The sequence below is a fragment of the Onychomys torridus genome, chromosome 1 (assembly GCF_903995425.1).
Source record: "Onychomys torridus chromosome 1, mOncTor1.1, whole genome shotgun sequence".
NCBI classification, from domain to species: Eukaryota; Metazoa; Chordata; class Mammalia; order Rodentia; family Cricetidae; genus Onychomys; species Onychomys torridus.
This window is the reverse complement of record NC_050443.1, coordinates 171,471,552-171,489,143: the sequence shown is the minus strand read 5'-3', so window position 1 is coordinate 171,489,143 and position 17,592 is coordinate 171,471,552.

Here is a 17,592-nt window from a genome sequence, read left to right as displayed (position 1 = left end):
CTAAATATACAGCAAATGTAATTATGGTGCTTTTCATTGGCTTTTGCATTAAGAAAGGCAGGAAAAATAGGAAATGTGGAGTAGGGATTACAGTTTGGGGGGTTATTTTAATTTTAAAATAATGTTGATTATTGGAATAAGATTAGTAATGATTCTAAGTGTATAGTATTTGAAAACTGAAGAAAAAAGAAACTGTACAGATGCAAATGAAAACCACCAAAATCTCATCAGAAGAGAAAAAATGCATTATTGTGTGACTATTTCTGATTCTTCAACTGTGTGTATACTTGTATCACTCAGTTTCCTATTTTTCTCTATTAAGAAAATTTTTATTCATTTTACATGCCAACCACAGATTCCCCTCTCTCCCCCCCTCATGCCCCCCCACAGCCTTCCCTCCCTAGCCCACCCCCCCATTCCCTCCTCTGAGAAGGTAAGGTCTCCCATGTGGAGTCAGCCAAGCCTGGTACATTCAGTTGAGGCAGGTCCAAGCCCCTTCCCCTGCAAGGAGGAGGGTGTACAAGCTGTCCCACCATAGATAATGGGCTCCAAAAGGTCAACTCATGCATTAGGGATGGATTCTGATCTCACTCCAGGGGGGCCCTTAAGCAGACCAAACTGCACAACTGTCTTGCTTATGCAGAAGGCCTAGTCCAGTCCCATGGAGGCTCCACAGTTCATGAGTTCTTATTTGTAAAATAAGATATTTAAAGCAATTAACCTAAGAAGATGAAAGATTTATTTATTTTTTGATATAGGGTCTCATTGTATAGCTCAGTCTGGCTTAGTACATCCTATGTAGCCCATATTGGGACTTGAACTTAGGATATTTTTCGGTTTTAGCTGTCTGGGTACTGGACTTCCATAAGTAAAACTTGCTCTATCTTCCTAGGAACAGCTTTGCTTTAGATTACAGTTTTGGTGTTCTTTTTCGAGATCAAGAGGCTTCAGGACCTTGGGCTATAGCTACAGTAGGTTGTCACATCATGTTGAGAGTGTGTGTCAGAATTAATCTGTTACCTCAAAAGTGAGAAAGCAGAGCAGCAGAAAAGACCAGGGTTTATAATCACCTTTAAGAGCACACTACCAGTGATAAAAGGACCTCATATAAGTCCTACCACATGATCCTTCCTAATAGAATCATTCTGGTAACCAAACTTTGAAATCCTGAATCTTTGAGGAGAAAGCCAACATTTGAACTATGGTGTCATGCATGCACATAATGATGTATAATTACAGAATAATATATTTTTAGGTGACAGTCTTGATTTTGAACATAGTTTAGAAATGTATTCTGGTTTGATACATTAATATACTCATTTTTAGTATAAAGAGTATATATTGATACTTTTCTTACACCTTAAGCACTCATACAAAGAGTTTTAAATGTAGTTAGAAGTCCATAGTAGGAATATTTCATTGTTTAAATGATCATTTATTAACATATTTTATACAGTGTTCAATTCATGTCATTGATATACAGCAATTATACATTGAGGTTGTGGAACTATTTGCTCTCTTTTTAATTTTTTTATTTTATTTTTGTTATTTATTATATTTGTGTTTTAATTTTACACATCAGTCATAGGTTCCCCTGTCCTCCCCCCTCCCGCCCCTGCCCCTACTTTCCCCCCATCCCCTCCCCTCCATTCCCATCTCCTCCAGGGCAAAGACTCCCCTGGGGATTCATTTAAACCTGGTGGATTCAGTACAGGCAGGTCCAGTCCCCTCTTTCCAGGCTGAGCAAAGTGTCCCTGTGTAAGCCCAAGGTTCCAAACAGCCAGCTCATGCACTAAGGACAGGTCTTGGTCCCACAACCTGGGTGCCTCCCAAACAGATCAAGCTATTCAATTGTCTCACTTATCCAGAGAGCCTGATCTAGCTGGGGGCTCCACAGCCTTTGGTTCATAATTCATGTGCTTCCATTTGTTTGGCTATTTGTCCCTGTGCTTTTCCAATCTTGGTCTCAACAATTCATGCTTTTACAGTCCCTCCTCTTTCTCGACAATTGGACTCCTGGAGCTCCACCTGGAGCCTGGCTGAGGCTCTCTGCATCCACTTCCATCAGTTATTGGATGAGAGTTCCAGCACGACAGTTAGGGTGTTTGGCCATCTGATCACCAGACTAGGTGAGATCAGGCTTTCTCTCGACCATTGCCAGCAGTCTACAGAGGATGTATCATTGTGGATTTCTGGGGCAATGCTCTCTTTTTTATAAAAATCAAATATACTTCTACTTTAAAGCATCTTTTTTTTGTTGTGTAGATGAGTTAGATGTGGAGAGAAAAGGCTGTTTTTCTTTGAAAATAGTATTTACAGCACCAAAATTCAAAGCTCATATGCTAACAGCAGGCACACTGTTACAAAATGTGTTTATATAGAAGAGCACACTGGAATTTGGGTCTCATCTTTACTCTATCTCATGACAAGAAACTCAGATTATTTGCAACCTGCCTTCTTTCTGCCTAACATTTCAAAGAATCGATGCTCCTGCATGCAAGCAATAAATCTGTGGGAAAATGGTCCATAAACTCTCTTTCAAGATGCTCACTGGACTTTGAGTGAGAAAGAAAATTCCAACAGTAGTGTCTCAGAATTCTCTCAGAAATCAGAATTTGATTGATTGATGGACATCCAATACAATTTAGCCTACATTTTTATATTTTCCTTTTGAGAAATTTATTACATTTCCCCACAGAAAAGATATAAAGTATTTTTTGCAGGTCATGAGATCTTTTACCTCTTATATTTAATGAAGTAAATGAAAAGGTGATCAAGAATTCTAGTCATATAAGCACACAAAAATTAAACACAAGAAACTTTGAAATTATGTTTAGGGAAGATGTTCAGGCTCAATCCACAGCTATCTTTAAAACTTTCTAAAGTTATTTTTTTGTATACCAACATACCAGGTAACTTTCACTTACTTATTTATTTATTTTTGCATATGTGAATTAAAAGCATATGGTTGCTATCAGTAGGAGTTGGTCAACCTGGGAGATAAGAATTATTTTGTCCTACTGTAAGGTTAAGATTAAATCCATTCTTGCATTAATGGTTGCACATTAATACTTAATATAATTGAATCTCAAAACTTTAGAGGACCTAATAAGGTTAAGTAGTTCCTACACAAAGATAAATATGACCATAAATATACACTGTACATCTATGTCATTGTATGTCAGCTTCTGTTTTAAAGATTTTTTTCATATAATGTATTTGATTATATTATTTCCTCTCCCTCAGCTCCTTCCAGAACATCATCTCTCTATATAGGCAACTGCATTTTCTTTTATGGCCAACACAAGTTAGACTCTTTTTTCTTCTTCTTTTTTTGTGGGGGGAGGTCACAAAGGTGAGGAGGTGGATCCAGGAGGACTGGGAAGTGAGTGTGATCAGGGTGCATGATGTGAAATGCCCAATTAATCAATAAAAATAATATTTATTTAAAAAATCAAAACAAATGATCTCACCTCTAAAAAAAACAAAAAAACTCAAACAAAATCAAAACCAACCAACCAACCAAAAAAACAAACCAAGGAATTCCTTTTGTGCTGGCCAACTACTCCTGGGCTTGGGGCATGCCCTGGAGTATGGTTGATACGCCTACTGACACAACAGTTTTAACAACCACTAAGTTTTACAGTTCAATGTTCAGGGAAATGAATGACCTCCTTGTTTATTTTCACTTAGTGAATTTCCTCTAAGATGTATCTGGTCCATAATTCCACTTATTAACAATATTCTCATTGTAATCAATGATGATTTATGACTCTGTGTGTATGCAAATAATAATGTGAGTTACAACAATGGCCTTTCCCCTACTGTAAAATCACCCAATGAATAAGTGTGGTACCATTAAAGTAAGAATTAGGGGTGTTGTTATCATTTACATGTGCTTATATACTGTGTGGTTCTTTCTTCTGGGAAGACCTACTTTTCAATGAGTTACTTCAGAGTCTCAGAACTGACATAGAAGATGGAAAATTGTGACTTTATTATAAAGGCCAGTTTCCTTCAGCCTCTTTGTTTCTTTGGAGCATATAGATCTACCTAGAGAAGTGTTATAAGAATCATTCTCAGAGATCTCTGCAAGTCAAACCCTTGTGGCTGTAATTCTCACTGCTCAGCTCACTGTAATTGTTCCTCCTTTGCTTTGATAGCTTAGCACCATCATCTGACCCCTACAGTTTAGGGCTTTGTCATTGTCATTGCTGTGAAGATATTTCTCCAACAGCATTTCCTACCATTTCCTACCCCTTCCTGCAGAGGATGGCAGCTTCTGACTTTTGCATCTCCCTACTTACCCACTTTTGTTTGAAAGCATCTTTTTATTTAGTATTTATTTTTTTTAATTTTTATTAAGAAATTTATTTCATTTTATATACCAACCACAAATGCCCCTCTCTTTCCTCTTCCCACTCCCCAGTCTTCCGCCTCAACCTACCTCTCCATTCCCTCCTCTGATAAGGTAAGGCCTCCCATGGGGAGTCAGCAGAGCCTGGTACCTTCAGTTGAGGCAGACCCAAGCTCCTTGCCCCTTCATCAAGGCTGTGTAACTTGTCCCCCCATAGGTAGTGGGCTCCAGAAAGCCAGCTCATGCACCAGGGATGGATCCTGATCCTGCTGCTAGGGGGTCCCTTAAGCTGATAAAGCTACATAACTGTCTCACTTATGCAGAGGGCCTAATCCAGTTCCATGGAGGCTCTACAGCTGTTGGCCTAAAGTTCATGTGCTGGCAGATGTCTTTCTGTATTCTGTGAATATATGTTATTCCCATTGGTTAATAAGTAAGCTGCTTTGGCCCCTGTCAAGGCAACTTAGAGGCAGGCAGGAAACCCAAGGAGAGAGTCAAAAAAGAAAGGCAGAGGCGGGAGAGATGCCAGTACTGCCAGGAGAAGCAAGATGTAAAAGTATTGGTAATGCCATGGCCACATGGCAACTTTTAGATAAATAGAAATGGGTTGTTATAAGAGCTAGCTAGCAAGAAGCCTGCCATAGGCCATACAGTTAAGAATTAATATTAAGCCTCTGAATGATTATTTTGTAAGTGACTGAAGGACCATGCAGGCCGGGTGGGACCAGAGAAAACTTCCAATTACATTTCAGCACTCAGATGTGGTAACAAGAATTTCTACCCAAAATCTGAGAAAGCTTAAAAAATATTATAAAATGGAGCTAAAAACAGCTTCCTAGTTCTGTCTCTCAGGCAAGCTGGAACATGTGGTTCTGAGCTACAATATGGCAGGTTAGCAGCATTTGGGCTTGACCTCTAGCATGGCAGATTCTTGCTGTGGTACACAGAGGTCTCTCCAAGCCATGCAGTGCACTGCATGCAGGATTTAGCCTTTACTCATATAGAAAACAAAAAGGTTTATGGGCCAGCTGCATGCTACCTGAAGGCAGCATGGACCCCAGAGTTGGTGGGATAAGTGTAACTCTCCTGGGTACCTCCACCATGTTGAAAAACTAAAGTGGGCAGAGTCAGCAGCCAGGGCTGCAGCTTCAATCTTAGCCATGCTGCAATTTGCAATGATCAGAAAAGAATTATAGATACACAGAAGACAGAGTCACAGAGAATATACCTGTAAATGGTTTACATTATATGTAAAATGTATATAGGCTTGGAAGAGGGAGGAAAAGTAATATATACAGTTTTATAAAGAAATAGTTTTAAAAAATAATCTTTAAAGAAACAGTAAAAGTAATATAAAAAGTAAGCCACATATGTATGGAAATCACACACAGAGTCTGAATTATATTGTCTTTGAGATTTTTAACTGCAGAAAGACATTTGCTTGTAAAGGGTGCTGAGTTAAACATATATATATTTATTTATTAAGGTATCTTGACTTCAAAATTTGTGTCTAAGGATACATTGCTTTGCAAAAGAGGTTCTACTTTTGTTTCTACAGAAGATGAGAACCTATGTATTGCTTCCAGGATAATATGGTTTGATCATCCAAGACCCCCTGGAAGGTCTCTGATGATATCATGATCCATCCTCACAGACTACTACAGCCAAGATTTCACTATAGTTCTTAATTTTCTCAGAATCCCCATAAGAGTGCTAGAGCCCCCAGCAGGAAGTAGTATGAGAAACTATGTCCAAATTCCCAAAATATTGTTTATAAATATTTATTTTTATTTAAAAGGGGTTGATTATAAATGCAATCTCTTTCTAAAAATGAGAAGGGCATAGTATTGATATGATAGGCTGAAAGGGTAGGTTATTGAATCTACTTTCAAAGAGCAACAACTTGTTTAAAATGTTTTACATTGCTATGGATTTTAGGATTTTAGTTTTTTGATACAAATCTAAAGTTAATTTTGTTATAATTAATGTATATTTCTACTATTGTTTAAGTTATTATGTTTGTACAGCTCATTTGAAATTGTAATATATAATTAAGAAATACAGATTAATAATTAGTTATCTATGATACCTTTATTGCTATTATTCTATAGGTAAGGACGTGCTAACTTACAGAAACTGTAAATTTCCTGAAGTTGAAATTTTTGGGTGTTGTAATCATTTCTTAACTTAGGCATTTTTCCTGTAGCACATATATTATTCACCATGTGACTGCCTTTGGGAAGTATCATTTAAGGTTCCATCAACATACCCAGATTGTAGATATTAAGAAGTTTAGAATAGTGATTATTTCAAAATGGAGAAGAGAGAAAAGATAGATGTTAGATATGTGGAGTGATACTTTTGAAAATTAGAAACAAAAGTGGAATGTGGATTCTTGTGAAATAAATGAGTCGAAGGAATCATGAAGTAAGGCGTGAAAGTATTCAAGGCAGGCCGGCCAGGGAGGGCACTGTAGGCTCTAGGCTCTAGTAAGGCCTTGGATTTTATTGTTTAGGTAACGAATATTCTTTAAAGATATTTTAAAATGTGCCTAAACTTATACAGCATTTTAGAATAAAGCCCCAAATCTTTCAGAGCAGGATAGGGAAGAGTCAGAAGGGGTAAGTATGGGTGGATAAACTAGTGGAATTGAAAGAGGGAGGCCTTAAAGGGAAACAGGAAACATTGTGGAGAAATGGGGTGAGCAAATATTCTTGCCATACTTGATACTACAGGAACAATACAGAATGATGACACATAGTTTGAATGGAAATCAGCCACAGTTACATCAAATGGAACAGTATACTGAAATTTCATTTAAGATATTTGGGGCAATAATGACTTTACATTTTGCTATTTATACTGCTTGGGCTTTGAGTTCCTATGTTCCCATGACATAAATTTGTAATAAATTTTCAGTGTGCTATAACATAATACACTTTCCCCATTCTTACTCAAACTGCCCAATAAGTAATAGAAAATGGAGGGAATGATGCTGTCTGTGATTTATGCATTATTTTTTTGCATATGTTACCCTATATGTAGCTGTGTGTGTGTGTGTGTGTGTGTGTGTGTGTGTGTGTGTGTGTGCAGTTATCTTAAAAAATTAACAGGTGAGGCTGAATAACTCACTCAGTGATTAAGAACACTTGCTGCTCTTGCAGGGGACTAGAGTTCCATTCTTGACATCCATGTTGGGTGACTCACAAATGCCTCTAACAGGATATCTGACACCATCTTCTGATATCTCCAGACAGCAGTGTGTGTGTGTGTGTGTGTGTGTGTGTGTGTGTGTGTTAAAAACTTTAAAATTTTTAATAAGTGACATGTAAAAGTAAGTCAAATTCAACTTTTCATACTACCATGTATCTTCTAAAAGTGCTTGAGCACTTAATACAAGTTCTCAATTTTAATTTATGATTTCTCCTTATTGTTTTGGTTACTGATATAATTATACACTGTCAGTGGATGTTGCAGAACAAGGGATATTTATTATTGCCTTGAGGTGCACACCTGGTCAGTCAACAATGTTTTTCAAGAACCTCGTGAAGGAAAGATTTGTTCCTAATTATGGCACCCTCCCTGCAGAGGAGCAGCAGTTATATCAGTCCAGTCTTGAGTTCTCACTATTTACTCTGTGGATAATGACCAATCCCTGTGAAACCCTCACAAACATACTGATAACTTCAATATCTGTTCTAGGAACTGCCCTTTACATTTGAAATATGAAAATGTTAGAGTCTTAATCTGCCTTAGAATCATTAAGGTCTCACACATTCTTTTTGAGCATTCTATTTGGTGAGCAACATCAAGATTTCTTCTGAAATTGCTTAGCATATAAGTAACTTTCTGTATGTCAAACATTTATAATTTCAATATGACCTTTAATACAAACCATGGAAAGACATTGATGGATCCTACTCAACTCTACATTTCTGCAAGTGCTAGGATATCAGTGCTCCTTAATAAAATAAATGTCATTAGAAGAAGTACATTGTGTGTGTGTGTGTATGTGTGTGTGAGAGAGAGAAAGAGAGAGAGAGAGAGAGAGAGAGAGAGAGAGAGAGAGAGAGAGACATACAGAGAGAGACAGAGAAAGACAGAGAGGTAGAGACAGACACAGATATACTGAAAGAGTAGTACGTAGATGTATGGGTGTGTGTTTGTGAGAGAGAGAGACAGAGGGATAGAGACAGAAAGACAGATAGAGACAGAGATACACAAAAGAAAAAGAGGGAGGGAGGGAGAGAGAGAGAGAGAGAGAGAGAGAGAGAGAGAGAGAGAGAGAGAGAATAGAGAGCTAACATATGAATATAAATATGACTTAGTGTGCCTCTGTATGTGTATGTTCAGCCCAGATATTGGTGTCGGATATCTTTCTCTTACCTTATACTTTGGGACAGTGACTCTAACTGAATCTAAAGCCCATTGATTGGCTAGACTGGCTGGCCAGCAATTAGATTATATCCGGCACAAAGGATCTGAACTTAGTTACTTATTATTGTATGACTTTCTGAGCCCTCTTCAACCCTGTCTTGCAATAAAGACAGTGTATATATAAATGAAAAATTTAAATACCACATTGAGTGATACCAAAACATCCTCAAAAGCAAAAAAAAAAAAAAATTGTTTGAGGTTGTAGAAACTAGAATTCCTAGTCAATTTCCTTATGTACCTTAAAGATACAGTATTGAGAATAAGCCTAGAAACACAACCTAGAAAACCTAGAAAATATCCTAGCATGTGTCTAATGAAATGTGTGTAGGTGAAAGGTATATGTTGTAGGAAATATTTGGATATAGCTTACCCTTTCCTGGATTATCTTGAAAACACTTTGGCAAGTAGATTTTCTGCCAATTGACTGATAAGGAGACAGAGTTGAGTAGATTTGGGTGACATAAAATCATAAAACAAGGAGTCTTTGTCTGGTCTGCTACAGATGTTTGCTCTGAATTCAGTCATAGTGAAGATGTTAAAGTGAAGAACACTGTTTTTGAAAAGATCCCAACACTAATAATCACATCATCTCACTGGACACTGAAGAGCCATTCTTCTTCTCACGTGAAGTAGATTAGCTTTGCCTTCAGATTTCTCCCTTGGAATTACTGATGATGCTATTGCTTTTCTTGTTGGTCTTTTAATATTGCTTTTATAAATGAGAAAAAGGAAAAGACCTATGTAGATGTAACAGTCTTATTAAATAAGAAACACAGAGCCAAATGCAAAGTGAAAAGCCCAAGAGGTCAGAGTAGTAGCTAAGAGCTGATACTAAAAACCCTTTCTTACCCTTCACTGCCACTGCCATCCTTCCCCTTGGAAAGATGTCTACTTCTTGTGTGCCTGTCTTTTTATTGACTTTCTGTTCTGCCTTTTTATTGGTTGTAAACCCAAGCACATGACCTCCTCGTCACTGCCTGTCTATACAGACCTCTAGGTCTCTATGGTTGGTATTGAGATTAAAGGTGTGTATCTCCATGCTGGCTGTATCCTTGAATACACGGAGATCTGCCTGTCATGTGATCAGGATTAAAGGTGTGTGCCACCACTTCCCTCCCACTCCCACAGCTGATAAGACCCAAATAAGCACACAGAGGCTTATATTAATTAAAACTGTATGACCATTAGCTTAGGCTAACTATTGAGTAGCTCTCACACTTAAACTTAGTCCACTTCTCTTAATCTATATGCTGCCATGTATTCCATGGTTTTACCTGTGTACCATTACATGCTGTTCCCTGGATGGTGGGCTAGCATCTTCTAATAGAAGAATAGGTAGCTAAATTCCAAAAACACCCACAATTTCCAGAATTTAAAATGCTGAATGATGACAGGACAGGTGGAATTCAGGTTTATCTGGTACATGGACTACTCTCACTGAATGTGAGATTGAGCTGTAGGCCTTGTGTACATCCTGCTTCTCAAATGAGTCTGTCAAATATATTAAGCCTATAGGCTAAAGATGATGGCCCAAATGTGCAGAGAAACCTTGGGTGACTGTCTAGGCAACTGGCTGTTTCTATCAACTCACATATTTTGGAAGTCACTTGTTTTTACTTCCTGTTTTATTAGGTAATATTATTTCCTTCTTGTGTCTCTGAGGGAGGTGAAGATTAGATAGTTATAGTTTTCTTTGTTAAGAATTTCAGAAAAGAAACTCACTAAGAGGTGTAAAGTGTATAAATTTGATAGACACCGTAAGATATTTTTCTGTTAGTAATATAAGTTGGGAAAAAAAGTGAATTTAGGTACATTTTGTACTCACCAAAATAGAATAGGTAATGGAATATTTCCTCTGAATTTTTCAAATGCAAATGGACTAGACATTGTTGATGTATTTATTGCTTATATATTGTATATAGTTATTGTACTTATTGTATATAGTTTTTCTCATATTAGTTACAATTTTTTTTCTTTTTGTTAGACAAAAAGGGGAAATATGGTGATATTTTATTTGTATGTTAATAAATAAAGTTTGCCTGGAGATCAGCATAAATAGCAAGCCACTTTAAGTAAACACAAAAGGCAGGAAGTGGTAGAACATGCCTTTCATCTATCTGATCACTTGGTAGGCAGGTTCTTTGTGTGTTCAAGGTCACACTAGGGAACAGAGCCAAGTGTGGTGAAACATGCCTTTAAAGCTTCCAAATGCCAGTTACTTTCTGTTTAGCCATGCCTTTATTGCCTTGCTGTTCTTCCCTCTCATTGACGATCTTAGCCCCTCTACCTCATTTCCTCTTCCTATGCAGCTCTGTCACTTTCTGTCTGTCTGTACAGACCTCCACATCTCTTTAGTTGGTCCTGGGATTAAAGGTGTGTGTCACTTTGATTGGCTCTGTTCTGTAGTGCAGCCTTGAACACATGGAGATCCTGCCTGCTAAGGGATTAAGAGTGTATACTGCCTGACTTGTTGTTTACTTAAAATGGCAGACCTTTCCCCCCTGATCTCCAGGCAAGATTTATTCATTAACATACAAATAAAATACCACCGCATTTCAGCACAAATAGAATATACATAGGCTTGGAAGAGAGAAGAAAATGAATATAGACAGTTATATAAAGAAATTGTTTTAAAAATAAAGTTTTTTAAATAAAGTTTTTAAAAAAATTAAAGTAATATAAAAATAAGGCACATAAAGATGGATATCATAGAGAGAGTCTGGATTATGTTGTCTTTGGGATTTTTAACTGCAGAAAGACATTTGATTATAAAAGCTGCTGAGTTAAATCAATATGTATATTTTAAAGATACCTTGATTTCAAAATCTATGTGTAAGAATACATTACTTTGGAAAAGAGGTTCTGCTTTTGTTTCCATAGAAGATGAGAGCCTGTGGATTGCTTCTAGGCTAATATGGTTTGACCAGCCAAGATCTCCTGAAAGGTCTCCAATGACATCATGGCCCACATGATCCAACATCCAAAAACAACTTCAAGGAAACTGGCTCAGAGAATACAGCCTCACAGACTACTCCAGTCAAGACTTGACCATAATTCTTAATTTTCTCAGGATCCCCATTAAATTGTCAGCACCCTCTATCAGCAGGAAATAGCCTAGAACACTATGCCCACATTCCTATAAAATAGATTATGGATGTTTGTCTTTGTTTAGGTTTTTGGTTACAAATTGTTATTGGTCATAGTCATTCTCTTTCTAAAAGAAGAAAGGGGAGATATGATATGGAAATATAGGATGTAGTTGTGATAGGATAAAAGGGTAGATTGTTGAACCTACTTTTAAAGAGTAACTTTCTGAAAATGTTTTACATTGGTATAGATTTTAATTTATTGATACAAATTTAAAGTTAATTTTTTATATTGTATGTATATTTTTACTCTCCCTTAAGGTATTATGTTTATGCAACTCATTTAAATTATAATGGATAATTAAGAAATACAGATTAACAATTAGTCTTCTATGATAGTCAAACTTATAGTCATGCTAGTTAGGTTTTCTAGGTATACATAGATATATTTCAGATTACATAGGTAATCTTCAAATACTTCAAAGACCTACAGAATATGGCATTTAAAATGTTTTAAGAACCTTGACTTTCTGGACATTGAGACATATCTGCTCCTGGCAGCACCAATCTACTTCAGAGAAGATAATGGGAATTGAAGAAACTCATTATGAAATTTGCTTTCTTTGTGGCAAAAGTTAGCCACTGGGGGAAAAAAAAGTGCTCTGGCATTGTCTAATTGATGATATGTTGTATAAACTAGACACATTCAGGACCCATAGGAAGGTGACCACTGAATTTTGCAAGGTGAGATAGTCCTTCAGGTTCTTACTTTGCAGAAGAAACTGCTAGACATTATACAGGAAACAGAAGAAAAAAAAAAAGACTGAGAGACTAGACCTATGGACTGAAGATCGATGCCCCAACATTACAGAGGAATTTTGGATGACTGTCCAGGTAGCCATCTGTCTCTGTCATTCTAGATTTTTGGAAGTTGTTTACAATGATCTTACTGTTTAGTTCAGAATTATAAAATATTTCTGGGGTCTTTGATATTGTTGAAGACTAGATATAATTTCTCTTGGTTATGATAAAAGATAAATTAGATATAAAACTTTAGACTTACAAATATAGGGTAGATAGAATATTTTCTTTAAATTTGCTAAGTACAAATATTGGAACTATAATTCTTGCTTGATAACTGTTTGTTTTATGTAATTTTACTATGTTGAAGCTAAAACCTTGCTTTTTAATTAAACAAAAATGCTATGGGATAATGCTTTTGTACACTGGTTTAATGACATGCTGATTGGCTAGTAGCCAGGCAGGAAGTATAGGTGGGATAAGCAGACAAGGAGAGTTCTGGGAAGAGGAAGACTGAGTCAGAATATGCCAGCCCACCATCCAGGGAGCAGCATGTAATGGCACACTGGTAAAGCCACAGAAAATGTGGCGACATATATATTAACAGAAACTGGCTGAGTTTGAGTGTAAGAGCTAGTCAATAGTAAGTCTGATCTAATGGCTGAGCAGTTTTAATTAATATAAGCCTCTGTGTGTTTACTTGGGTCTGAGTGGCTGCAGACTAGGTGGGACACAGAAAAACTTCAGCTACAGACATTTTGTTCCAGAGATTATGATCAGAGGAACATTATTATCTGCATTTTCCAAAGCATCAGATAAAGGCAATTTCACAGCATGAGTCAGCTTGTATCTACATATCTGATTTAATATATCATGATGATACAATTTTGGATTCAATCTTATGATGCAAAATTAACATCCTGATACATTTTATCTACTTTCTATGTCTCTTTAGGCTTCTATTCTCCACTAGAAAATGGAGGCAATAATGTCCATGATAGAAATGTTGCAAAGACTAAAAGATAATATGAGCCAGGTGTTGTGGAGTACACTATATTTGCAATGCTTTCTTTGTTTATTGGCCTCTTATAATAGCGTTGTGTGTTAAGGAGTCTTATGCATAAGAATTCAAAACTTCTACTGAACTAACATGGTTGCATTTCTCTTTAAACCTTGAGATTGGTGTATCTTATCATCATATAATGTTAGAGCCAGAAAAGGCCATTTAGATGGTTTACTTAATATAATTTGATCATTTTATAGAATAAGAAGTGGTGACCTTAAAGGTTGAATGAATTTTAAGGTCATTTTGCTAGCTGGTAGCAGATAAAAAAAATTGAATCTATTACAGCTAATTTTTACTCTGTTATCCTATCTAATAGCTGAAATTAAAGATGTCATGATTTTTCCCTGGGTTGTCTTCTTGCTAAATTTTTAATAAAAGAAATGAAAAAAAGATCTGATCTTTTATTCCCATTTCATCTTGGCTCAAGATTACTTACCCATGTTTTAAGTAATTGGACAGCAGAAAAGGTCAAATTTATGGATGTATTCCAGAGAACAGTAAGAACTGAAAAATTCCATGTGGTCCAAATGTCTTCAAGAAGAATAACCTTATTGTAGAGTCTGCAAGGGTTTCAGTTGGAAAACAGAACTACCACATTGACCAGGAACTAGGTACAGTCAGCAGGATACTAACAACATGACCCAAGAATTTGACCAATGAAAACCCCTAGCAGAGAATAAAATCAACAACCCATATTGCCCACATAGTGTTCAAATAAGAGCAAGGAAAGGGGAAAGAAAGCCCCACCATTGTAGTTTGTTTACAAAAGAAGCATGTAGTTTTCTGTTTGATGTACCACTGGTGATCTGTGATCAGCAGCCAGATATCAGTGTGCAGAGGTGTTCAGATGGCAGATGAGAATCAGGATTGATGATGCTCAGGGAGACTGGAAGTGTAGACTTGGACCAAGACCATTTTCAAATATAAAGTTGAACATCAACGATTTCTGTAGCAAATTTCTGCAGGGCAGAGATTTGTCCTGAATCTTTTTGATGTGCCTTATGAAATAAGGTATCTTAATTTTAAGGACTATGGTCACAAGAATAGCAAATGTACACTACCTGAATGTGAAACAGTCAATAGGTCAGGTGATTCAAGGCTGGAGGGAATCCTCCAGGGTTATGCTAAAGGAGGTCTTGACTTAGAATGGCTCTCTGCCCTGTCCTGTTCACATCAGGATTGAGGCTCATGGTCATGCAGATCACTTTGGGGAATTATCTAGTACTGACCATGTCATGTTCCTACTCAGGACATACAGAGAGTCAGGGACATGAGTTACTGCTTCTTTGATACATTATGGATTCTCAGTGTCAGGGAGATGTGCAGGAGGCTCCTCAATAACTCAATTTAGCACCACAATGGATATTTGTGTCATGCTACTTGACACTCCAGTCCCTTGTCTTCATCTCTGTCATAAACACACTTTGCTCCTATTTCTCTTGAGTCTTCATCATCCCATTATGTATCAAGTCTTCTTAATCACTCAGCATTCTCCCAGAACTGCTAGCTTATTCATGTGTTTCACTAACTCCAGAAATGACCAGGCTTTCAATATAACAGTTTCCTTTACTCACATCTTTGGATGATTCAACTTTTGCTCCCTGATGAATTATGTCTGTCTGGTAAAACTAGTATTCACCTTTCTAACAGTTGACTTGCATTTAAACATCACAGCTTGCTGCCTAGTTTATAAAAAAAGGAGATACTCTAAGAGTGTCTTAATTTTCATAAGACATATGGTATGGTTCTTATCCTTAAGTGTTATCATAAGCATTATTCAACAGTGTAATGGCTACTGTGAAGAAACAAAATGTGCCATATTCTCAGTGAATTAAAATGTTAGATCAGACAAACAACATATCCTAAGAAGTTAAGGAAAGAAATACATAAAATTGAAATAAATACCCCGGAGATGAGTAATAAAGATGTTTTAACTACATGGAGGTGTGTGTGTGTGTGTGTGTGTGTGTGTGTGTGTGTGTGTGTATGTGAGAGAGAGAGAGAGAAAGAGAGACAGAGACAGAGAGAGTGGGGGTGGATGGGCAGAGAATGAGAGTATATGTTTATAAATCTGGAAAACTTTTGAAGGTTCTTGTGAGAACTCTGGAATGTTCTTTGGTGGCTTTAAATGATGATAAACTAGTTTCTAGTTGTTAAGGGATTGCTTTCCTCAGTTTAAACAGTAGCTATTAGTTTTTATAATTACTTGGAACAATCACTACTAGCCTCCTAGAGTCACCCTGGCTGTTCTCAGAATGGAGGGTTCTTTTATTGTACTACTATTAACAGATATTTTTCACAGAATGAGCTGTAAGCTACATAGAGACTTTCACTGTAGGAAAGGGCCAGTTTCCACAGTACATAAAGTAGCAGCTGGTCCTTGCAGAGTGTGTAGTCATAGAGTGAACATCCCTAATTGTGTACCATTTATTTATGTGTTTATCATACTTGTTCTGGAGGCAAAGTCTCATGGAGCTTATGGCTGGGAACTATACAGAGGTTATAACACCATACATGGGAATTTTGGCATGTGCAGACCAGAGATGTAGGTGCCACAGTTGAGAGAGTTGATAATGACTAGTATGGATAAGATGTTGGTGTGATAACCAGAAACAGAGGAGGACTGTGAGCATTAATTCTATTTTTGGACCAATTCAGTACAGCCATAGGAGATAATAAGATGATGTCTGACAGTTCCACACTTGATGGTTCTGAGTGGGAGGATGGAAACATTATGGCTCTGGAGAATCTAAAGACCACATCAGCCATTTCTTGGCTTCTTTCTTAATTCCCTTTGATATCCATCCCTCTGAGAACTCAAAGTAAAAAAGAAATGGATTGACTGGGCTATAAACTTGAAATATGTGTATCATTGGTTGGGGAAAAAGTGAAGCTGTCTGCCTTGCCTCAATTCCAAACCCCTTCTCAACTTTGCATCTCAAGATTTGTTGTACAAAAGAGCATGGAGAACTATGGATGGATTAATTATCACCTTGCAGATAGAAAGCATAGAATTTCAAAAACCATGGTGCATTTGAGCCCAAGTTTTTTTTTAAATTTTTTTCTTTATTATTATGTGTTTTAAATTTTATACATCAGCCATGGGTTCCCCTGTTCTCCCTCTCCCGCTCCCATCCCCACCTTCCGCCCAGGCCCTCCCCTCCATTCCCATGTCCTCCAGGATCAAGGCACCCCTGGGGATTCATTTAAACCTGGTGGATTCAGTACAGGCAGGTCCAGTCCCCTCCTTCCAGGCTGAGCAAAGTGTCCCTGTGTAAGTTCAAGGTTTCAAACAGCCAGCTCATGCACTAAGGACAGGTTCTGGTCCCACAGACTGGGTGCCTCCCAAACAGATCAAGCTATTCAATTGTTTCACTTATCCAGAGGGCCTGATCCAGCTGGGGGCTCCACAGCCTTTGGTTCATAATCCATGTGCTTCCATTCATTTCACTATTTGTCCCTGTGACTTTTGAAATCTTGGAATCAACAATTCACTCTCTTGCCGACCCTCCTCTTTCTCTACAGTTGGACACCTGGAGCTAGACCTCAGGCCTGGCTGAGGATCTCTGCATCCACTTCCATCAGTTATTGGATGAGAGTTCCAAGACAACTGTTAGGGTGTTTGGACATCTGATCACTAGACTAGGTCAGATCAGACTTTCTATAGACCATTGCCAGCAGACTACAGAGGATATATCATTGTGGATTTCTGGGGATCTCTCGAGCACTCTGCCTATTCCTGTTCTCAAATGGTCTTCATTTATCATGGTCTGTTATTCCTTGTTCTCCCTTTCTGTTCTTGATCCAGCTGGGATCTCCTGCTCCCCTAAGCTTTCTTTCCTTTA